The 24866-nt window shown below is 33.3% G+C and overlaps 2 pseudogenes; both read right to left on the bottom strand.

The window, feature by feature from the left end:
* Positions 1–24254, bottom strand: LOC124994278 (transmembrane protease serine 11B-like; annotated as a pseudogene).
* Positions 24255–24346: 92 nt separating this feature from the next.
* On the bottom strand, positions 24347–24722 carry LOC124994277 (40S ribosomal protein S25-like; annotated as a pseudogene).
* Between the last annotated feature and the right edge of the window lie 144 nt (positions 24723–24866).

Here is a 24866-nt window from a genome sequence, read left to right as displayed (position 1 = left end):
TCAGAGTCCAGTATTGGAGGTTATCCAGTCATGATAAGAAGTCACTTGAGTATAGACACCTGGTTTATTCTTTTTACCACATCCCTCACTCCAACTTACTATTCCAACAAGATGCCAGATATTTCTGGAGTTAAGGTAAGCTAGTGATCCACCAGAATCATTCTGAATGAAGAAGGGGAAAAATGTCATCTGTCCTGTTACAGAACTTCCTGTTATCTCTCATTTGAAGTTATCAATAGTCCTTAGGTACTGAAATCAATTCTTCCTCTTTGTGTGTAGGTTACGGAAACCTTGGGTTTATTCAAAATGTAGAACAGCTGCAAACCATGTTATTTTGCCTACAGGTACCAAATGTTGGATCAGGCACGTCAGAATTTGACTGTAGAATCCCAGTTGAATAGAGAGATGGCAACTTAGCTGCTGTGAACATTTAACTGAGTTTAAGTCTCCATGATGAAGTCTCTGGGGAATGGTGGGTGACATGAGCTCATGCTCAACTCCCTACCACATCCTGGAGAAGGAGGCACTAGTCTAGGTCTGCAGTTTGCCCAGAAAATAGGACTAATTTTACATTATAGATTTCTAAGCATTATTTTTTGAATATACTTTTATACCAAGAATTCCATGAAGGTAGGAGATGTGTTCACCACTTCATTTAGCAGCAGTTAGGTTGGTGTCTGATACATAAATGGAGCTAATAAATTTTGAAATTGATTACAATAAGAAACTGCTATGTGAAAATATTTTTACATAAAATATTTTGTGTTGATAAAAACTTCCATTTAATTGACACTTGGGGAGAAAATGATTGGATAATAGAGCTAGAAGTACTTGACATGCATCAGCTTCTCCTGACATACAGTCAGCACATGGTATCACGTCAGTCATCAAGCCAGAAAATGCATAAGGGGGATATGCAATCTTCGTGTCAATAATCTTCAAAAAGCCTTAAAGTTTCACTAGAAGGACACTTAAAGACAATAAATGCAGTGTATTTTAGAAATCATAGCCTTTTTTGTTGTGACAAATAACATTTAAAAATAAATGCAATTTTTATTGCATTTAAACGCATTTAAAAATAAATGCAAATTGCATAAAGCAATTTTTTTAAGTCATCAAGAGCCAGGCCATTCCCAGGCTATATTAGTCTCTTTCAGATTTATAACTGACTACCTCACACATTAGTCCAATTTTTCCAATTCTCATTTCAAGAGAAATTAGAGAAATTATATTGTTCTATTGTATGTACTTATGACTATGTAACAACAAATTCCACCATTATGTGTAACAATAATGTACCAATATAAAATATGGAAAGAAAAATTAATTTGTTAATTTTTAAAATTTTTTAAAAAGAAATTGAAGACGATAGGATGCGGTACTTTCTGTCCTGCTACTTGGGTTTTCTTTTCAATATATTTACTGATTGGTTAATTGTATAAGGAAGCAATTTATTGATAAATTATTTAAATAGTTATTCCCATGAAATGATTATGTTTTTTTAAAATCTTACCATTCATATAAAGTATTTTCCATCCTGCAACTATAACACTGTCCTTTTCTGAAAGCTTCATATTGTTTTCAGGAAGACAGTCTATGAACATACTTTGTAAAAGAGACTTTTTCAGGCAGCTGCACAAGGGTAATATTATCATGAACTTCAGCATGCTATAATTTTCATGAAAAATAATGCTTTGAAGTTTTCATGTCATGTATGGTCTATTTACTGCAGTTCCAAAGTTGACGGTTTCATCCTTTGGAGAATTATTTTTCCTAGAGGACACAATTTAAATGCATTCAATCTTCTTAGTAATAATGATCTCATGAGTTTAATGCATGAGGTTCCCAAACAACACTTTATTATAAAGCACTTAAATTCTTATCTTAAAATTTTCTCTGACATGGAGATGCTATAAATATTGCAGCACATAAAAACAGTGCTAAACCTGTCAGCTTCCTGCAGATCCTCCCAGTGAGGGTCACTGGTGTTTTCTATGCTGATTCAGCTCCATCTGGGTTCTGAGCATTTGCCCTGGGCAGGAATTGTATGAGCATCCTCAGTTCTGTAAGTGTGTGGATCCAGAATTAGTCTTATTACTATATAGCTGTGTTCTAAGGACTGTAGCAGGCCGTGGGACCTGTGGCCCTAGAGTATTGCAACTCCTTCTTACCCAATCACCCTATTGTGTTTATCTAGTCAATGCATCTTGGTTTCTAATTTAGATTTCCTTACCAACACCCCCAGTTCCTTAATGACACTCTTTCTTAATTTAGGATCTAACATCCTATTTATTTATTTTCATGTTCCCCTAAAAATGTCAGGCACTATTTTTTAAGCCTTCAGTATCTTCAGGTTCTGTCTTCCATTCTCAAACTTCCAGGGACTCTGTGAACTCAACAGTGCTTATTAAATTTCATTTCCTTAGAGTCAACTCTGGTTCCACCTCCAGAGATTTATATTTAAATTGTCTGGTGAGATGCTTGAGGATCTAGACTTTGAAGAAATCTCCATGCTATTCACTGTCATGGACTGCTTTTTTTGAAAATCACTTCTGAAAGACAAATTCCATGAGTGCACTTTGTAAAAGACACTTCTTCAGCAAGTTTCTTATCATTTAGAGATGTCCACAACCACTGGAAATAAATTTTCAAAGTGTATTTTCTAATGTTTCTTTTAATAAAAACCTTCTTTATTTCAAACTGTTTTTTTTTTTTCCATCTGCAGAATACAACCTGTGTCCTTCCACATCCATTCACTTTGAAGAAGGCTGTTTTCTTCAACCAGAAATGCATATTATTCTCATCCACCTACCTTATCAAACATTATATCTTTAAGGTTCAGTTAAATCTTATATCTTCATACTACTGCCAAATACATTCTCTTCTTCAAATTTACATAGCACTATTGATCATAGATGTGATGTTTATCACACTATGCTGCCTTGTACTTTCAATGTGTGACATTTGTATTTCTTCAACTAGATTGGGAATCCCAAGATGGAAAAACAAGTAGCCACCTAGTAACTGGAATCAGACATACCTGGATTTGCATTTAATTTCTGTTATTTAAGAGCTGTATGATTTTGGCCAACTCCACTATCTTTTCTGAACCCTAGTTTCCTCCTTTAAATATATTCAATTATACCTTCCTTACAAATAATTGTTATGATTAAATGAAATGATGTGAGTAAAACACTTAAGATCAGGCCAAAGTAGCTATTTGGAAAATACTTCTGTTCAATTTGCTGTCCTTTCCTAAATTCAGATACTTTCCCCTGTCTTTGAATTATGCAGGTAATAACAAATTTTGTGTGTGATTGTAAATTTTATGTAATTTCGGCAATCCTTCACACATTAGGTTAACCCTATAGGCTACTCAAAACACCTGTACTCTTAAAGGCTAACCAAAACAGCATTCTACATTATTCAAACTTAAACATATCTAATAAAGCAGTAAGTTGTAGATAACAACCACCTGCAGCTGATCAGAGAGCACAGTTGTGCTGGCCTTTCCACTCAAGGCTGGCCTGCCACGGCCATGCCCCTTTCAGGGCAATCTTCCCATTCACAATTTGGTTGTCAGCTGTGACACTATTGGTCATTTGTCTCCCATAACCTGAAGAAAGGATTTATTTACACAAGAGAAGTTATCTTTAATTATGTTTTATAAGAACTACTACCTTAAAACACTACTTGATACCCACCAATGGTTGTCCAGCATCTCTTGATTGATTTGGGGGCTTTTATAATGTGCCATCTCCACTCTATCTTAGTTTGGGGGACTCTGACACATCCTCTTTTCCTGTCTCAAACACCTTTTAACTCCTGCCTTTTACTCTATTAGTTGAAATTCGTTTCTTCTTAAGTAGATTACAAAATGCTTGAAGGTAGAGATTTTGCTTCATTAATGGTCACATCTTCCATAGCATAGGTAATTCTGTCTGTAAGGCATCATGTAAACGTAGTACTCTACTAATATCCATTGAGTTTGTGAAGGCATCTATAGATCTTCTGGGCAGCATGATACTCCTGAGAATGTTTTTTTTTTTTTTAAATTTCAGAACTGTTATTATTTTGTAATAAATGTATTTGACATATTCTAGTTTGTATTTTCTTTTCCTAAGTTGCCCCTTTTTTCTCTTAAATTTTTTTTGTATTTTATTCCCATAAGATTCTTTACTTATGATTGGAATCAGATCTTATTTCACTCTTTTATACAAATATTAAAATATATAACCAGGTGTTTTTCAAAAGGAATGGCTTATCTACTACATTGTCATTTTGAAAGAGTACTATGAATTCCATGTTGTATTTCAAGATTTTTTTTTAGAAAAAAAAATGCAAAAATACTTGTGAATGTATTGACTATAATAAAGTTTCTTAACTTATAGTTGTTGGTGAAGATTTAAGGATTAGCCTTGCTGATTTCTGGAAGTAAAGGTGGGGGAGAACTATAAAATTGATAAAACACCAAAGAATTGACTGCAACCTACCTAGTAACACAAATGCTAACTTTTCTAGCCCTATTATGCCCAAAATACAATATTCGGTTTAGTTCACATGTTATTAATCTCTGTAACTTTGACTTGCTACATTTTGTGTGCTATAGGGAAAGGGAAACAAGAAACAAACTCTCAGCTTTAAGATAGTTGTAGTCAAATGTTCCACATGGTAAAAAGTTGATACTCATACAAATCTTTGTATTTTTTCTCATGATAATTCTCTTTATTCTAAAATATAGAGGGTTGTGTATATTTTAAGGAAAAAATCACGAATGCTTAAAACTCTTCATTTTTTTTCTAGTTTTTTTTTTTTGTTGTTGTTGTTGTCATTGTTAAATAGTCCAGAAATCTAAGAAACGGGTAAAAAAAAAAAAAAAAAAGGAGAAATAAGTAAAACACTGGTAAGTTTAATGGATGGGAGAAGTGGATTCAGGATGCCATGTTGTCTGCCAGAATCTGATATAAGAGCTTTGATTTCAGTCCTCATTCTCCTTGCTGGAGGAAATTTAAATGGCCAAAATTTATCCATGTTGTATTATTTTACGTGGAGATACAGTTCAAAGGAATAAAAATCATCACATGGTGCAGCAGTATACTTATAATGCTAAGGTTTGAGCTTGGGATCAGCTATGTCATTTAAAACCTTGTGACATCAAGCAAGTGCCTTGACTTTTCTGAAACTCAGTTCACTTCATGTGAAAATAGAAATAGTAATAAAACTGGTCCTGACTAGTTCAAAGGATTATTGTGAATGAAATAGAATAATGAATGTCAAATTTCTGTAAACACATTAACTTATTACATAAATTTAAGAACATTTTTCTGAAAGGCAAAAATAAATTAGCAAAAAGTCAACATTGCGAGTGTACTATTAATAAAAGGATTGAAAATAAGATTTACAGTGTATAGACAGCCATTCAATCATACTTGAATGCCTACTATTAAAAGAGTCACTTGTGGATTATACATTGCTTACCACCCATCAAACCTTAATAACCAATAGAATACATAAGCCAAGAAGAAAAAGGATAGTCTCAAATACATTAACTAAAGGATATAACAACTCAAAACCAAATCTACTATATAAGCTCCTTTATTGGCAATACATATTGGCATCAAAATGTTGAGCATTTCAATCTTGCCATACCACTATAACTGGTGACATTACTTAAAAGTAGTCATTTGATTTTTTTAAAAAAATTATCAAATTCTGTGTCAAAGAAAATTATGATGTTGAAATAAAATATAAGTAAACGAAACAACTTCTTGGAAGAAATTTTAGATTCATGTTTAGTATCAATTGTTAAACTAAAAGGGGGTTTAAGAGTATAAGTTAAAAAATTGAAAATAGTCAATATTGACCAGAAAATGAATTAGGATACTAACTTCCAAGTTTGCTCTTTTTTTTTTTTTTTTTTTTTTTTCGGTGCTGGGGATTGAACCCAGGGCCTTATGCTTGCAAGGCAAGCACTCTACCAACTGAGCTATATCCCGGCCCCTTGACTTCCATTTTTTAAAAATCTAAAGCAGGTTACAAAACAGGTGTGGTGTTATTATATTTTTGTAAACCACAGTCATATCATGTAATTGGACAAGTAAGGATTTAAAGACCAATTAAATACATAATATAAAATCATTTATAGATTTAATAAATGTGGAAGAATACAATGAAGTCAACTGTAGTAATGCCTATGTTATGAAATTATGGTTAAAATTTTCTTTTTTGTTTACTTTTTCTCAGTTATATGTTCTAAATTTTTTATGACTTATGTGGGTATCAGAAATTGATAGATGAGTTAATTGTTTTTATCATCTAACCAAATCAATTAGATGAAAAAGAATCAAAAACTGCAGTGCCTTGGCACCATACAGATAGAGCAATTTAGGACCATGGTTAGACTTTGTGGCCACACTGAACTTAATCTGTGAGGTGTGGACCACGAGTTATTCTTTGGATCTTGAAAGACATGATGTCATGTAATTGCCCATTTGGAGGAATGACTGTAACACAAATCATGGTTTCAAATTTCAAACCAGCCTTAACGTTTCCTCAACTCTGTGCCCTGCATTACCCTGAATAAACCTTATAAAACAGAAAAGTTCATAATCAGGAGACATTTGGCAGATTACATATTCCCTATGAATATGAATATGTGAAGCTAATGTATGTGTGTTTTCTTTCTCATTCCTTTTAGGAACTTCTAGGACTTTTAGGTAGATCAGTTTTGCTTTGTTCTTTTTGTTGTTGTTCGTGTTTTGTTGATTTTTTTTAAATTACCTTACACTACAACTATGCAACTCCACCTAGTTTTATTTCCTCTTCACTATTTTCTCTGCTTAGTCCTACCTCTTCCTTAAACCTCTTTGTTCCTTTTGGTGACTCGTTAGTGTTTTCCAGAGCCAACATTATTTGTCAAAGTTCTTCAAAGGTACTCTCTGTTTAGACACATTTCATTTATGCTTTCATACTAGAATTCTGTTCAATCTCATCTTTGGATCAAAAAGGCTCTTCAGGCATGTTTCTTCTATAATATTAATAATTTGATTAATATTTGATAACATGTTTCTTCTTTTTTTCCCATAGCTTTATTGAGGTAAAATTGAAGTACAATAAAATGCACATATTTGAAGTATGCAGTTTGATCAGTTTTGACATGTACGTAATCAATATAGTCAATATAAAAGTATTTCCATTACTTTTTGTTTGAAATTATGCAGACTAGTTCCTGAATGATTTATTACATTACAAATCCATCACCTTCAGATATATAGAACCCCACCCCACATGTCAACTATTTCAAAATTAAATGGCACACTTATAAATATCTCAGAGGTCAGGAATAAAACACGAGAAAAGTAAATAAAAAGTGCTTTGAACAAAGTAATCATAAAGCCTAAAATATCAGAATCTCTGGAATGAAACAGTAGTCAAGTGAACATTTATAACTTAAAGTACTTGTATCAGAAAGAAGGTAAAATATCAATCAAATTATTTTCAAATTATGTAGTAGAAAGGAAAAAATAAGAGTGGGAGCATAAATATATGAGATAGAGAAGAAATAATACAGCTAAAATTTGATAAAATATAAACAAGTCTAATCAAGAAAAAGAGCAAGAACATAAAAATTAATATCAACAGAAAGGGAGCCATCAAAATAACCCTACAGATGCTCAAATTATATTAAGGAAATATTACAATTGTATGCCAATATATGTGATAGCTTACGTAGCAGGGCCTATATTTGAGAAGGATCCTTGTGCTGCTAAGAAAGTGTGTTCAGTCATTGATGGATGAAATATTCTATATATGTCTGTTTAGCCTAAATTATCAATTGTATTTTTTACTTCTATAGCTTTTTTATTTAGGTTTTATTTGGAGGATCTATCCAGTGGTGACAGAGTCATGTCAAAGTTACCCAGTATTATTGTGTTGTGCTCTGTTTCATTCTTGAGTTTGAGAAGGGTTTGTTTGATATACATAAATGCTTCATTGTTTGGGGCATAAATATTTATGATTGATATGTTTTGCTGAAGTATAATTCCCTTAAGTGGTATGAAATGGCCTTTTATGTCCCTTCTGACTAACTTGGACTTAAAGTCCACTTTATTTGGTATGAGGATAGAAACCCCTGTTTGTTTACACCATTCATGTGAACAATGTTTTTTCCCATCCTTCACCTTCAGTCTGTGTATGTCTTTGCCTATGTGATGAGTCTTTTTGAAACAGCATATTGTTGGGTCTTTTTTTAAAATCCAATCTGCCAGTCTGTCTTTTGATTGATGAGTTTAGGCCTTTAATGTTCAAGGTTATTATTGAAATATGATTTATATTCCTGGTCATTTGGGTTTATTTCTAGTTTTTAATTTGAATTAATTCCTCCTTTGATTGCCTACTCCTTTAGTGTAGTTCCTCCCTTTGCTGGTTTTCACTTTTTTAATTTAATCTTCATGGAATATTTTGTTGAGAATGTTCTGTACTGCAAGCTTTTGAGTTGCACATTCATTTAACTTTTGTTTATCATGGAAGGTTTTTATTTCATCTTCAAATCTGAAGCTTAATTTTGCTGGATATAGGATTCTTGGTTGGCATTCTTTCAGAACTTGGTATATGTTATTCCAGGATCTCCTAGCTTTGAGGGTATGGGTTAAGAAATCAGCCGAGATCCAAATTGGTTTCCCCCAAACATAATATGATGTTTTTCTCTCACAGCCTTTAAAATTCTATCCTTTTTCTGTATGTTAGGCATTTTAATTATGATGTGCCTTGGTGTGGATCTGTTGTAATTTAGTACATTTGGGGTCCTATAAGCCTCTTGCATTTGATTTTCCATTTCATTCTTTAAGTTTGGGAAATGTTCTGATATTATTTCATTGAAAAGCTTGTATCTCCACACCTTCATCAATCCCAATAAATCTTAAATTTTGTCCTTTTATGTTATTCCATAGTTCTTGCAAGTTCTGCACATGGTTTCCTAACATCTTCTCTCCATGGCCAACTCAATTTTCAAGATTATATATCTTGTCTTCATTGCCTGAGTTTCTGTCTTCCAAGTGGTCTAGTCTGTTGGTGATACTTTCTATTGAATTTTTCATTTGGTTTATTATTTCCTTAATTTCAAGGATTTCTGCTTGCTTTTTTTTGTCAGAATTTCTGCTTCTTTCTTTATTTTTTTAGGTTTACCTATTTTTCTTTTTTCTTTTTTTTTATTATTTTTATTTAGTTTTAAATTTTTTACAGACTGCATTTTGATTCATTGTACACAAATGGGGTACGTAATTTCATTTCTGTGGTTGTACACAATGCAGATTCATACCATTCGTGTAATCATACATGTACATAGGGCAATGATATCTGTCTCATTCCACCATTTTTCATACCCCCCCACCCTCTCATTTTCTTCTACATATTCTAAAGTTCCCCCATTATTCTCTCATTGCCCACCCCCATTATATATCATCCTCCACTTATCAGGGAAAACATTCAGCCTTTGGTTTTCTGGGCTTGGCTTACTTCACTTAGCATGATATTCTCCAATTCCATCCATTTACTTGCAAATGCCATAATATTATTCTTCTTTATGGCTGAATAGTATTCCATTGTGTATATATACCACAGTTTCTCTATCCATTCATCTGTTGAAGGGTATCTAGGTTGGTTCCACAATCTAGCTATTGTGAACTCAGCTGCTATAAACATTGATGTGACTGTGTTACTGTAGTTTGCTGATTTTAGGTCCTTTGGGTATAAACTGAGGAGTGGGATAACTGGATCAAAAGGTGGGTCCATTCCAAGTTTTCTTAGGATTCTCCATACTGCTTTCCAGAGTGGCTGCACCAATTCGCAACTTCACCAGCAATGTAAAAGTGTGCCTTTTTCCCCACATCCATGCCAACATCTATTATTGTTTGTGTTCTTGATAAAAGTCATTCTGATTGGAGTAAGATGAAATCTTAGGGTGGTTTTAATTTGCATTTCTCTAATTACTAGAGATGTTGAACACTTTTTCATATATTTATTCTTTGCCTATGTGACTTCTTCTGTAAAGTGTCTGTCCAGTTACCTGGCCCATTTATTGATTGGATTCTTTGTATTTTTTGTGTAAAATTTTGTAAGTTCTTATAAATTTTGGAGCGCTCTATCTGAAGTGTGTGTGGAAAAGATTTTTTCCCACTCTGTAGGCTCTCTCTTCACATTCTTGACTGTATCCTTTGCTGAGAAAAAGCTTTTTAGTTTGAGTCCATCCAACTTATTGATTCTTGCTTTGATTTCTTGTGCTTTGGGAGTCTTATTGAGGAAGTCTGATCCTAAGCCTACATGATGAAGATTCGGGCCTACTTTGTCTTCTATTAGGTGCAAGGTCTCTAATTCCTATGTCTTTGATCCATTTTGAGTTGAGTTTTGTGCAGGGTGAGAGGTAGAGGTTTAATTTCATTTTACTGCGTATGGATTTCGAGTTTTGCCAGCACCATTTGTTGAACAGGCTATCTTCTCCATTGTACGTTTTTGGCTCCTTTGTCTAGTATGAGGTGACTGTATTTATGTGGTTTTGTCTCTGTGTCTTCTATTCTGTACCATTGGTCTGCCTGTCTATTTTGGTGCCAATACCATGCTGTTTTTGTTACTATTGCTCTGTAGTATAGTTTAATATCTGGTATTGTGATACCTCCTGTTTCACTTTTTCTATTCAGGATTGTTTTAGCTATTCTAGGTCTCTTGTTCTTCCAGATGAAATTCATGATTGCTTTCTCTATTTCTATGTGGAATGTCATTGGGATTTTAATTGGAATTGCTTTGAATCTGTATAGTGCCTTTGGTAGAATGGCCATTTTGACAATGTCAATTCTGCCTATCCAAGAACATGGGAGATCTTTCTATCTTCTAAGGTTTTCTTCAATTTCTTTCTTTAATGTTCTGTAGTTTTCATTGTAGAGGTCTTTCACCTCTTTTGTTAGATTAATTCCCAAGTTTTTTTTTTTTGAGGCTACTGTGAATGGAGTGGTTTTCCTAATTTCTCTTTCAGAGGATTCATCACTTATGAATAGAAATACATTAGACTTACGCATATTGATTTTATATCCTGCTGCTTTGCTGAATTCATTTATTAGTTCTAGAAGTTTTCTAGTGCAATTTTTTGGATCTTCTAAATATAGGATCATGTCATCAGCAAATAGTGACAGGTTTAGTTCTTCTTTTCCTATTTGTATCCCTTTAATTTCTTTGGTCTGTCTAATTGGTCTGGCAAGTGTTTCAAGGACAATGTTGAATAGAAGTGGTGAAAGAGGGCATCCCTGACTTGTTCCAGTTTTTAGAGGAAATGCTTTCAGTTTTTCTCCATTAAGAATGATGTTGGCTGTGGGCTTAGCATAGATAACCTTTACAATGTTGAGGTATGTTCCTACTATCCCTATTTTTTCTAGTGTTTTGAGCATGAAGGGTGTTGTATTTTATCAAACACTTTCTCAGCATCAATTGAAATATTCATGTGATTCTTAACTTTAAGTCTATTGATGTGGTGAATTACATTTATTGATTTCGGGATGTTAAACCAACCTTGCATCCCTGGGATAAACCCCACTTGATCGTGGTGCACTATCTTTTTAATATATTTTTGTATGCAATTTGCCAGTATTTTGTTAAGGATTTTTGCATCTATGTTCGTCAGGGATACTGGTCTAAAGTTTTCTTTCTTTGATGTGTCTTTGTCTGGTTTTGGTATGAGTGATACTAGCCTCATAGAATGAATTTGGAAGGGTTCCCTCCTTTTCTATTTCCTGAAATACTTTGTGGAGTATTGGTATCAGTCCTTCTTTAAAGGTCTTGTATAATTCAGCTGAGAATCCATCTGGTCCTGAGCTTTTCTTGGTTGGTAGGCTTTTGATGGCTTCTTCTATTTCAGTGCTTGAAATTGATCTGTTTAGATTGTGTATGTCTTCCTGATTCAGTTTGGGAGGATCATATGTCTCTAAAAATTTGTCGATGTCTTCGATATTTTCTATTTTGTTGGAGTATAGATTTTCAAGGTAGCTTCTAATTATGTTATGTATTTCAATGGTATCTGTCATGATCTTTCCATTTGCATCACAAATTCTAGTAATTTTAGTTTTTTCTCTCCTCTGTTAATGTGGCTAGGGGTTTATCAATTTTGTTTACTTTTTCAAAGAACCAACTTTTTGTTTTGTCAATTTTTTTAATTGTTTCTCTTGTTTCAATTTCATTGATTTCAACTCTGATTTTAATTATTTCCTGTCTTCTACTATTTTTGGTGTTGATCTGTTCTTCTTTTTCTAGGGCTTTGAGGTGTAATGTTAGGTCATTTAGTTGTTGACTTTTTATCTTTTTAATGTATGAGCTCAATGCAATGAACTTGCCTCTTAGTACAGCTTTCATAGTGTCCCAGAGGTTTTGATATGTTGTGTTATTGTTCTCATTTACTTCTAAGAATTTTTTTATTTCTTCCCTGGTGTCTTCTGTTATCATTAAATCATTCAGTAGCATATTATTTAGTCTCCAGGTATATGAGTAATTTTTGTTTGTTATTTTATCATTCATTTCTAATTGCACTCCAGTATGGTGTGATAGGATACAGGGTAGAATCTCTATTTTTTTTTTTTTTTATATTTACTAATGGCTTTTTTGTGGCATAACATATGGTCTATTTTGGAGAAGTATCCATGAGCTGCTGAGAAGAAAGTTTATTCGCTCGATGATGAATGAAATACTCTGTAAATATCCATTAGGTCTATGTCATTGATTGTATTATTTAGTTCTATAGTTTTTTTGTTCAGTTTTTGTTTGGAGGATCTATCCAGTGGTAAGAGTGGTGTGTTAAAGTCCCCCACTATTAATGTGTTTTGGTCTATTTGATTCTTAAAATTGAGAAGGGTTTATTTGATATACATAAATGCTCCATTGTTTGGGGCATAAATATTTAAAAGTGTTATATTGCTGTTTTATGCTTCCCTTAAGCAGTATGAAATGTCCTTCTTTATCCCTTCTGACTAACTTAGATTTGAAGTCCACTTTATCTGATATGAGGACAAAGACCCCTGCTTTTTTACTGGGTCCATGTGCATGGTATGTTTTTCCCCATCCTTTCACCTTTAGTCTGTGGATGTCTTTTTCTATGAGATGGGTCTCTTGAAGTCAGCATATGTTGGGTCTTTCTTTTTAATCCAATCTGCTTGTCTATGTCTTTTGATTATTGAATTTAGGCCATTGACATTCAAGGTTATTATTGAGATATGATTGTATTCCTACTCATTTTGGCTTATTTTTGGTTTTTTACTTGTCCTTTGATTGGCTTTTCCTTTAGGATAGTTCCTCCCTTTGCCCATAATTCTTGGAGGTTCTGTTCATGACTTCTTAACATCTTCTCAGTTTGTTCAATTTTATTTTCAAGATTGAGTATTTTGTCTTCATTGTCTGAGATTCTGTTTTCCACGAGGTCTATTCTGTTGGTGATGCATTCTATTGAGTTTTTAATTTGGTTTATCGTTTCTTTCATTTCAAGTATTTGTTTTTTTCAGAATCTGAATCTCTTTATTGAAGTGTTCTTTTGCTTCTTGCATTTTCTCTTTTAACTGTCTACTGGAATAGTCAATGTGACACATACAGCCTAGGAATTAATCATTCTTGAATAACAGTTAAACTTGATGTTCTAAGAATCAAAAAGTCCATTTATGAAATAATTTACTCTCATTTACCAAATTTTTTCAAAAGAGGGATTTTGCATTGCAAGATGAATTTCTCATTTAACAAAGAGAATAGTAGAAAATTAATCTTCAATAAATGTAACCAACCCCATATATTTAACTAAAATGTAATTACTTGCTTTTGGATAGATTCAAGTAGTTTATTGCTATTCTGGCATAATCAACCATTGGCTTTAATAAAATTTCAATAATAATAGTGATAAAATTATGATAATTACATTACTCACAATATTAAAACATCAGTTTCACTATAGTAATATCCTCAGAGTTCATGTGAGGTATCATTTTCAAGGTTAGGGTTTTTTTATAGCCACCTTCTGGTATTGCTTTAGAAGTTAAACTGTAAAGCATAAATAAACATAGTTTCACTTATCAGATTTTGATTTATAAACCATTTGAATCATACCTGAATTCTATTATATAATGAAGATTATTAAAGCAAGATTTCTGTGCAAAATTCCTGAATTTTCCCATAGAGAACTTTCAAATACAAGGGTGAGAGTTGTGCATAAGAAGTACAAAAGAAGAATAATTGAACGCTTTCCCACACTTTCTCCTTGAATGCTGCAATAGAAGAGAACCTATTAAAAGGAGCTCATATCTAAATCTATGAAGTTTGAAGAATACTGCAGTTTTTTGCCAGCAGCTAAAGATCTATATTGTAAGGTATATGTTTTCAAAAAAATGTACAATGACATTCAGATTTTTTAATTATTTCTAAGAAAACATTTTAATATTACAAATTTTGATTTCAACTATATTGTTAGAGATCAAAAATAATGCTGTGCTTATGGGTGGGTTATAAATGTTCTACCTCATTTTCTCAATATTTCAAGTCAATTATACATTATATCTTTCCCAGTAAGCAAAATATTGCTAAATTCTAATTTTTTTAAATAGAAGTCATTCAAATGACTTTTTGTAAATTATCAATTTTAATATAACATATTGCCAGCATTCTGATGCAAGTGAAATTCTATTTAATTATGTTCAATATTTGCACTTTTTAAAATTACAATAAAGGATGGTAAGAATAACCATCCTTTCATATACTTGGGAGAACTTTGGGTTTCTACTTTGGAGAATCCTATTCAGAAAGTTCAAGTTTTTTTGTTCATTTGTTTGTTTTTCTTTTTGTGGTGCTGGGGATTGAACCCAGGGCCTTGTGCTTGCAAGGCAAGCACTCTACCAATTGAGCTATATTTTTTTATTTCTATTAGGTTATTAATCTTTTTTCCTTAGGGATATATATGAATGCCATATATATGACAGAGGATCACAAGTTGGAGGCCAGCCTCAGCAACTTAGCATATATATATATATATATATATATATATATATATGTATATATGAGATTTATCAATTATGGTACATCTTTCTATTAATTGCCTACTCACTGTGTACAGCTTGACATTTAATTGTTTAAAAGGATCTTTTCATCCACCAGAGATTTTTTTATTCTTAATGGTAAAAATTAATAGTAAAATTGGATATATAAATGTCAACCATAAAACATTAAGAAATTTTTCTTAATTTGATTCCTTCAAAGTATTTTTCTATATTTTCACCTAAAATGTTGTCCTCTTAATGTTCAGATATTTTAAAGCTTTAATAAATATTGTGCTGATATCAAATGATATTTTAATTTTTTGTTTTTAATTTTTTAAGTTATTTTTTCTGACTTAGAGCTGATTTTCCTAGACATTTTATTAGAGTTCATACTTTCTCCACTAATATCATGTCTCATGTCATAAACAAAGCAGCCTCCACCACATTTCTTATCTCTTTATTCTGTTCCATTGATCTGTTTATCTCTTCTTCTATCCATGCTAAATACTTTTAACTACTGAAGATCAAGAGTTAGCACATGTTTTCTGTAAAGAGCTAATCAGTAAGGTCTGAGACTTAGCCAGCTATATGGTCCACATTTTAACTACTCAATTTGTCCATTGTAGCACAAAGACGTCCATAAATAATAAATAAAAGATATATAGGCACAACTGTTTTCCAGTAAATATTTATTTATTTTACGTAAGCCAGATATGGTCCATGGTTGACTGACTTCTGCTTTATATTACAGTGTCATGATTTCTGAGAGCTTATCTTTATCTTTGTTATTTATCAGCATGATTTAGCAGCCCATTTATTCCTATCTTCTGTAAATATTTAAACTTCATTTTGTCATAAATCAATATAAGGCACACTCTTTTTACATTTTTTATTGTTAAGAGTTTTTTTACACTCACTAATAATATTTGTTTCTATTCAGTTTCCTATTTGATTATTGCTAGCATGTAGGAATGTTACAGAGCATAGCTGGGAAAACATGTTGAGCCTTTTATTTATGTTACTATTTATCTTTAGATTCTTTTGAATTTTTTATATAAACATACTTTGTCTGTCGATATTAGAATATCAGATCTTCTTTTTTCAACATTACATTTCTTTTTTCTCTTATTACTACCTGATGAAACCCGGAAGAATGAAACCGAATATTGGTGACAAAAGTGGGAATGTCTGTTTTGTTCCTGACCTCACTGGAAAATACACTAAATGTATTTTCTTTTCTTTCGAGAGAGATATCCTTATGGTAACAAAATAATATAATCTTCCTTTTTTGGTTAAGAAAAACATATTATCAAAAATGTAAGCCTCTCTTTTAATAAAGAAATAACTCTAATTACAATAAAAAGATGAAGGAAATCTACTTGGAATAAGGCATTTTATTGCTTTTTCTCAGTTCTGTGTTATAAACCATGCTTCTTTGCGCCAAGAGAAGTAAAAACTATAGAATATTCATTTAACACAAATAGAGAACCTGCCTCTCAAATCAAGTTGAGATGAATTATCAAATGTCTTAACAAGCTTATATTGTTTTTATCACTTTTAAATGTAAAAATAAGTGGTTTTGTTATTGAAATTGTCATTAGGAATTTGAATGTATAATTTTTAATTTCTATACTGGTATTAAGACAAAAAACTAGTCTTATTTTTTTTTTTTAAGATAATTTCAGAGTTAAGAAAAAAGCAAAACCCCCCTAGTGCATACACACACAAAGAGGTAGGTAAGAAATACTAGTTCATATAAAGTCTGTTATTTTTCATATAAAAACATGATCAAGCCAGATGCAGTGGTGCACTCTTGTAATCCCAGTGACTCAGGGAGATGAGTTGGAGGCCAGCCTCAGCAACTTAGCAAGGCCCTCAGCAAATTAGTGAGATCCTGTCTCAAAAGAAAAATAGAAAGGGCTGGGGATGTGTCCCAGTGGGTAAGCACTCCTGAGTTAAATCACTGCTACCAAAAAGAAAAAAAAATCAATTTTTTCTTTTTATTTTGTATGGAAAAATCTATAAAAATCCAGAATTCCTTTTATTTTTGAAAGAAAACTCATTTCATTTTTGTGAAATTTAAATAAAATTAAAAGAATTTTTATAACTTCTAATTCTCTGAATATTTTTAGCCTATTACCATACTCCATTATAGTAGAGTGTTTTGGGGGCAAGGAATTCTATATCATGTCCTTTTTCTAGAAGTTTTTAAATGTTTAATTACATTTTATGTTTATCTACTTTCATATTTTTTTGTTATTGTTGTTTTACATAAAGTGTAACATGAGGAATAATTTAACAATTGGTATCTTGACTTTCCTTTGTGTGTTACTTTTTTGTGACTATCCCTGGGACGTGAGTGAACATTATACCATTTCAGGATCCCCCCAACACACACACTGCTCATTTTTCAACCTTGCTATAGTCCCAAATTTTGTCCTCTAACTCCTGATGCCAATATGACTATGGCTTTCTGTTTGAGTTCTAGCTGCCACTGTCACCGGGCCTGGTCAGAGCCCTCTGGAAAAAGTCTTGTATGTATACGTGAATTTCATCCAGTGCAGTTCCTTCCTTTCATGGATCCATTTTCCTTCAGGTTCTGATTGGTGTTGGTCACTTTCCACTGCCTTCAGAGAGTTGATTTTTATATTTAGGAATGGATATCCTAAACTGAGCATGCTCAGGATTGTGCTGCCCCTTAAGTGCCTTCCTATATGAATATGGTACGCTCCCCATATAAAATCCCCATGCTTCCATTCTTAGAGGGAAGCATTGCCTTTCAAACTACTCCAGTGCTCTCCTTACTCACTGTTGGTAATAAATTTTTCTCTATTCTTTTATCTTCTGGTCATGCTCAGTAGTTTCACATTCACCAAGAAGAGAATCCATTGCATTTGGTTAGTTTCCCATCTTAAAGACTGCTTTCTCAAGACTTTCCCTGCTATTTGAAATGAAATTACGTTCTCCACTTAGAGACTCTTTTTGCTCTATACTCTTCAACTATGACTTTGATCATAATTTTATGTTATATACATTATGCCTTTTGCTATGGTACCCAAAGCTCACATTTCAGAAACCAAATTCCCAAATTTTAGGTGTATCTGTTTGATCAGTATGTATTGAATGAATGATGAGATTTTACTTTCTTTTCTTTTAATCATTTAACCTTTTTAGTATTTACTTGTATATGATTTTTAAATTAGATTCTTTTCTTTCTGCTTTCTAATAATCACTCCAACACCCATTATGAGTGACAGGTACTTCCTATCTATTCCCTCTAAAATCACACTTTATAAGTTACATAACTTAAGAGATTAATGGGCCAATTTTTTACTTTTAAACTTATTTTTTATCCTGTATTGGTGTAATATTTGAATTACTAAATTTGGATCATGTTTTCATTTATCCACAAAGGTTATAGGTTAGGTTACTGTTCTGTGTGATTATTTTTTTACTGGATATGCTTTATAAAGATGATATGAGGGGGCTGGGTTGTGGCTCAGTGGTGGAGCACTTGCCTAGCATGTGTGAGGCACTGGGTTTGATCTCCAGCACCATTAAAAAAAAAAAAAAAAAAACTAAATAAACAAAATGAAAGTATTGTGTCCATCTACGACTAAAAATAAAAAAAAAAGATGATATGAGGGATGACAGTTCTAGTTAATGCAATAATTTTTGAAAAAATCTTCTCAAGTCTAATTTTAATAAATATGTGTGATTGAGTTTTCCAATATACAAAGTGAGATAATGGAGGAAATGAAGTAGTTTTTACATTGGCCCACCTCCAATATATTTATTTACAGTAAAGTGTTACAGAAAAATTATCATAAGAGATGTCTTACTCATTCTCTCCTTTCATTATAGAAGAAAAAATAATGACCAGAGATAGCATCAGTTTTAAAAGAACTTTTAGAATAGGATGCATTTTTCTACTAATTACCTTTTAACAAGCAAATCTGTCAGCATGTCTATCTATCTATCTATCTACCTATCTATCTATCTATACATTAGGTAGTCCAGAAGTGTTTGAAATATCAGAGTTTTTTGATAAAGAATGCTTTCTAATTCTCTAGTGTCCTGTGAGATTTCATTCTAGGGAGTGAATTATAATTTTTTCAATGACCTATATCTGATCATTTTTATTTTAATTATGACTTTCATCAATAATATCTAGCTGGATTATATTTTTAAAATACAAAATCTTTTTTTTTTTAATACTAGGGGTTAAACCCAGGGGTATTTTGCCACTGAGCTACATACCCAGCCCTATTTTTTTTTTTTCATTTTGATACAGGGTCACACAATCTGAGACTTGAGAATATAGTATAAATGCTGTGATGTGTTGCTCAGATCTTCAGAATCAAAGCAGCCATTCCCCTAGTTACCAAGAGTTTTGCCTGATGGTGGCTCATAGGAATTGCCCTCAATCAAAAGAGCAGCCTTCACTTTCTTAATCATTTCCTTTACTGTGCAGAAACTTTTTAATTTGATGGCATGCTACGAATTGATTCTTAGTTTTATTTCTTGAACTGTAGGTATCTTGATGAGGAAGTCTGTATCTGTACCTATATGGAGTGTTGACCTGGGTTTTCTTCTAGCAGTTACAAGGTTTCTAGTCTAATTCCTAAGTCTTTGATTCATTTTGATTTGACTTTTGTGAAGGGTGAAAGATAGGGATCTAATTTCTATTTTGTATATACAGATAACCAGTTTTCCCAGCACTATTTGTTAAAAAGACTGTTTAAAAAAAAAAAGCTGTCTTTTCTCAAACATATATATTTAGCACTTTTGGCAAGTATCAGAGGCTGTGAGAATGTGGATTTGTTTCTGTGTGTTCTGTTCTATTCCATTAGTCTTCATGTCTACTTTGATGCCAATACCATACTGTAGCTCTGTAGTATAACATGAGATCAGGTATTGTGATGCTTCCTGCTTTGCTTTTCTTAATAAGAATTGCTTTGATTATTTTGTGTCTTATTCTTCCAAATGAATTTAAGGACTGTTTTTCCTAGTTCTGTGAAGAATGTCATTGGTATTTTATGGGAATTGCAGTAAGTCCACATCTTCTTTTTGGTAGTATGGTCATTTTGACGATATTAATTCAGTCTTTCCAAGAACATGGGAGATCTTCCCATCTTCTGAGGTCTTCTTTAATTTCTTTCTTTAGTGTGCTATCATTTTCATTGTAGAGTTATTTTACTTCCTTAGTTAAATTAATTCCCAGGGTTTTTGGTTTACTTGTTTGTTTTTGGTTTTGTTTTTGCTTTTAGGATATTGTAAAGGGGATGGTTTTCTTGTTTTTTTTCTCAGCTGAACTGCTGTTGGAGTATAGCAAAGCTATTGGTTTACAAGTATTAACCTGTATCCTGCTACTTTTATGGGATAAAGAAGCAGGATGTCCTGAGATATAGGGAAAGGGAACGGGGGATAAGGAAAAGTAAAGTAATTGATGACCTACACTTGGGTAATGAAACATCTTGGCTCTTCCTTGGACACATATTAGAAATGGTGATGTTAACATGGTCTGAGGGTAAAGTTTTTAGCCCTTGATGTCAAAATGTCACCAATCACACACCTGCATGGGCCCAGGAGAAGGGTCTGTTTAAACCAGTCTGGAACAAAAGCAGCCTCCAAGTTCCTGAAAAACAACTTGGGCCACTGTTACCATCTTCACTGGTGTGTCAGAGGTGTCTTCACAGATGTCACTTGCAGCAAAGCTAATGGGAGTTCCTTGCTTTAGCTGTGTGACCTCTGAAACTGGTGATGAGAGCAAGTAAGTAAAGGTAAGTGAAGGTGTTTCTTCAGTTCTATAGCTAATAGTCAGTTTAAATCCTAATTATTCTGATAATTTCATTACCGAAATTCTGCTTTGCTGGTGATGCAGGCCTTTTTGCTTACTTTTAATATCTTAGTCATTACCCCTCATTTCCACTAGATGGTGTGAAGAGACTGAGGGAAAAAATGAAAAGCAAAGGATTCACTTTTATTTTAGTTGTGCGAGTAAAATTCTGAGAATTTTACTTGGATTTCCCTCCTTTTTTTAGCACTAATTAAGAAACTAAAGAGAACTATATTTAAAAGTATTTATATTTTGACCTTGTTTCTAATTCACACTGCTTGTTTAAGGCATTGTCTGATTAATGTTCCTTTTCAATTTTGAGTCATTTAACATAAATCTCTTTTCTTTCAGAAGGAAAACAGAAAATTAAAATAGACAAGAGAAGGCAGAAGGAAGCCACACTAGAAAAGACTGAAATCACCCTTCAGGGGAGAGAGGGAAGAAATGTGACTGGTTTTGTTTAGCAGCAGCTTCTACAGAGGAATTTCACTCTTCGAGACACACTCAGTTCTTCCTGGGACAAGGCTCACTGATGGCAGAGTCTGCCTGAAGTGACAGAAGAACTATAAGGGGCAGCAGTGATGACAAAAAAGCCACACTGGCTACAGAATGGTCAAGGGGTGGGAAGAGAGGCAGAGAGAGAGAGAGAGAGAGAGAGAGAGAATCCTTTCCTGAGCCTTAGAGATTTACTGACATGAGGAAGGTTGCTGAATAGACATTGTGCTGGGAACTTTATCTGCCTCAGGGAACAATTTTCCAGAATGTAACAATACCTTTCAACATTGGAGAAATACTGGAATGACCAGTTAGTTCCTCCTCTTGACCAGCACATTCCAGCAGTTCAAGATTCACAAACACCTATGTTGTTAGAGGAGTTGAGAAGAGAAAAATGTGCAAAATAGGTTTTGAGGAGAACTGGAGAGGGATTGGGGGAGAGAAGGAAAAGGAAAGTCAGGGGAGTCCTGAGTGTCCTGGAGGTGTGGCCACGGATCTGCTGCTGGACCCGTCTGGTGAGTTCTTCTCCAAATGTGCTTGAATACAAGGTATAGGGAAAGAATAGGTAGAGCAGGATTTTCACAGGGTTGTGGTAAAAAATGAGTGTCACAGAGTGACAACACAAGAGAGAAGCAAAGAAATGAAGGAACACGGAAAGCAGTGGTTATAGAGATTGACTGTGGAGTTTAAGTCGGGGAAAGCTATGCCAAAGTGGAGCTGATTGATGGATCTGTGTAAACTAAAGGTGACCTTCTTCTTGCATTTCTCAGGGTGTTTTTCACCTCACCTCAAGAGTTGTAAAATAAAAATTATGTTAGGACAAATGATAAAGTCATGGCTATAAAATTAAATTAATTCCAAAATATTTATTGAATACAAACCCACACTGGAATTTCTTCCACATATATGGTGCAGAAGCTGATACACTTGTGTCAGAAAACTATAAGATGTGTATGTTGCTGGGTATCAAACCCAGGGCCTTGTGCACACTAGGAAGTCTTCTACCACTGAGCTACACACCCAGGCCTTTATTGCATACTAGTCGTAAATAGTATATTTTTCTATGGACTATTGAGGATATAAAAATGAATCACGTATGGTTCCTATCCACATGGACCTTATAATCTGATCATTGCAATAATTTCTATTCACACATGTCTAAAATACATAAGTACAGAGTATACATACTGAGAGATTAAAAAAATGATAAGGAACTATCTGAAAAGAATATGATAGTTTCTTGCAAAAACTAAGATTACCATATAACATAGCAATTGAACTCTAGGCCATTAATCCCAGAAGAGTGAAATTTATGTTCACACAAAAACTTACATATGAAATTTTATTTGTTATGGCACCAAAACTGAAAACTGAAATGTCCTTCAATGGGTGAATGGTTAAACAAACTGTCAAATATTCATACCATGGAATTCTACTCAGCAATACAAAAGAATAAACTATTGATACATAGAAACTCACATAGATCTCAAGAGAATTATGCTGAAGGAAAAAAACAATATGAAAAGGTTATATGCTATATTTAATTTTTCTTTATAATATACTTGAGATAATAAAATTATACAGATGGAAAACAGATGATTACTTGCCAAGGGTCGGATCAGGAAACAGAGTCAGAGAGGGAGCCAGGTGGCAATAGATAGATAACATGAGAGATTCCTGTGATCAAGCATCTTGACTGTAGGGGTGGTCACACAAATCTACATAGGTGACACAGTTACATAAAACTAAACACATTCTCATGCAAGCACACAATTGTTATGTTTTTAAAACTGGTGAAATCTGAATAACATTGATAGATTTTCTCCATATCAACTTTCTGGTTGTGATGTTGTATTATGGATAAGAAAGCTACCACCATTGCCAGAAACTGAGTAAAATAATTTTATTATATTTAATCTGTAATTACCTAAAAAAATTTTAGGAGTTTAGAATTTCAGAAAAGTGAAAGTTACTACCTGGGGAGTCAAGGACGGCTCATGGAGGAGGCAACATAGGAAGTAGACTGCAGATTTTTTTATGACCCGGGGAAAAGCATCATTAGGCTATTTATCAGTGAACACCAAAGCATGTACTTACACAAACCTACATGGTACACATCAATTACTTGACACAAGGTGGATAATTATGGCTGATATTGGCAAAACATGGCATAATGTTTTATAGTACTTTTTACAGGTAGAAGGAGTACACTCTAAAATGACAGTAAAAAGAACAGTATAGTAAATATATAAATCATTATTTTAGTTGCTTATTATCATTATGTATTATATGCAGTTGCAGCACAGCACTGTGCTTTTATATAACCGGCAGTGCAGTGGGTTTGTTTATACCAGCATCACCACAAATACATTGCACTACAACATCATGATGACTGCAATATAACAAGGTGACAGGAATTTTTTAGTTCTATTATAATCTTATGAAAGCATCATCTTAGATTTAATCTGTCATTGACTGAAATGTCATTATGTGGCACATGACTATAATAAAGCATGATGCCAAAATAAAAGAGTCATTCAACAACATTAACTGAAAGACTACCATAGAGAGAAAGCTTTACTGTGTGCTGTGGGAAGAGATAAAAGATACTGAAGAGAAGCCTCCTGCACTCTTTTTTTCAATTTTTTTTTATTTGCTCTTTTTAGATATACATAACAGTAGAATGTATTTTGACATATTATACATACATGAAGTATAACTTCCTATTATTGTGGTTGTACGTGGTCTGGAGTTACACTGGTCGTGTAGTCACGTGTGAACACAGGAAGGTTATGTCTGATTCACTGTACTGTCCTTCTGTGCTCTTGTACAATTAATAAATATTACAGTCACAACTTCTTAACCTCCGAAGCCATGGCTAATACGTAGTTTAAAAAAACTGAAACTCGCTATATTTTACTTTTCAAAAAAAGTTACTGTTTTATTTATCGATTTAGTAAGGGTTTATTTATACAAATGTACAGTTGGTTGGACTTGTCCGTGCATTTTCACCAGCAGCTGGGGCATCTCCACCCTTGGTATTTCTGGTGTAAATTTCTTGAGCTCTGCACTTTGAAACCAGTGTGATAAGTTCTGAGGAGCTCCTGAAGGGCTTCAGTCTCTTAGAGACCACAACTAGCATTATAAGGTTATAGTTGGGAACTTTCTTACAGAGTTTGGCATAGGTAGCTTCGTCAAAAAGACCAGATTGATGAGCTTGTTCTGAACTTTTCCTTTGAACCACTTCTTATTTTTGGCTTTGCCCCAGATTTGATCCCTGGTTACTAGCCTTTCTTGACTGATTTTCCCGCATCTTTCTTTTCCTTGTCATCTTTGGGCAGCATCATGAAGCTCAGAGAGGGGTGGCTGCTACTGGAGCCTCACTAAGATGCTGGACAAAAAGGAAAATCTACTATTTTAAAAATACGGTATTGCACTTTCTATTTCTCTACGCTCATAAAGCTTGAACTATGCTCATATTTTCATTG

This window comes from Sciurus carolinensis, chromosome 10 (assembly GCF_902686445.1).
Source record: "Sciurus carolinensis chromosome 10, mSciCar1.2, whole genome shotgun sequence".
Taxonomy (NCBI): Eukaryota; Metazoa; Chordata; class Mammalia; order Rodentia; family Sciuridae; genus Sciurus; species Sciurus carolinensis.
This window is presented reverse-complemented; position numbering and strand designations above follow the sequence as displayed.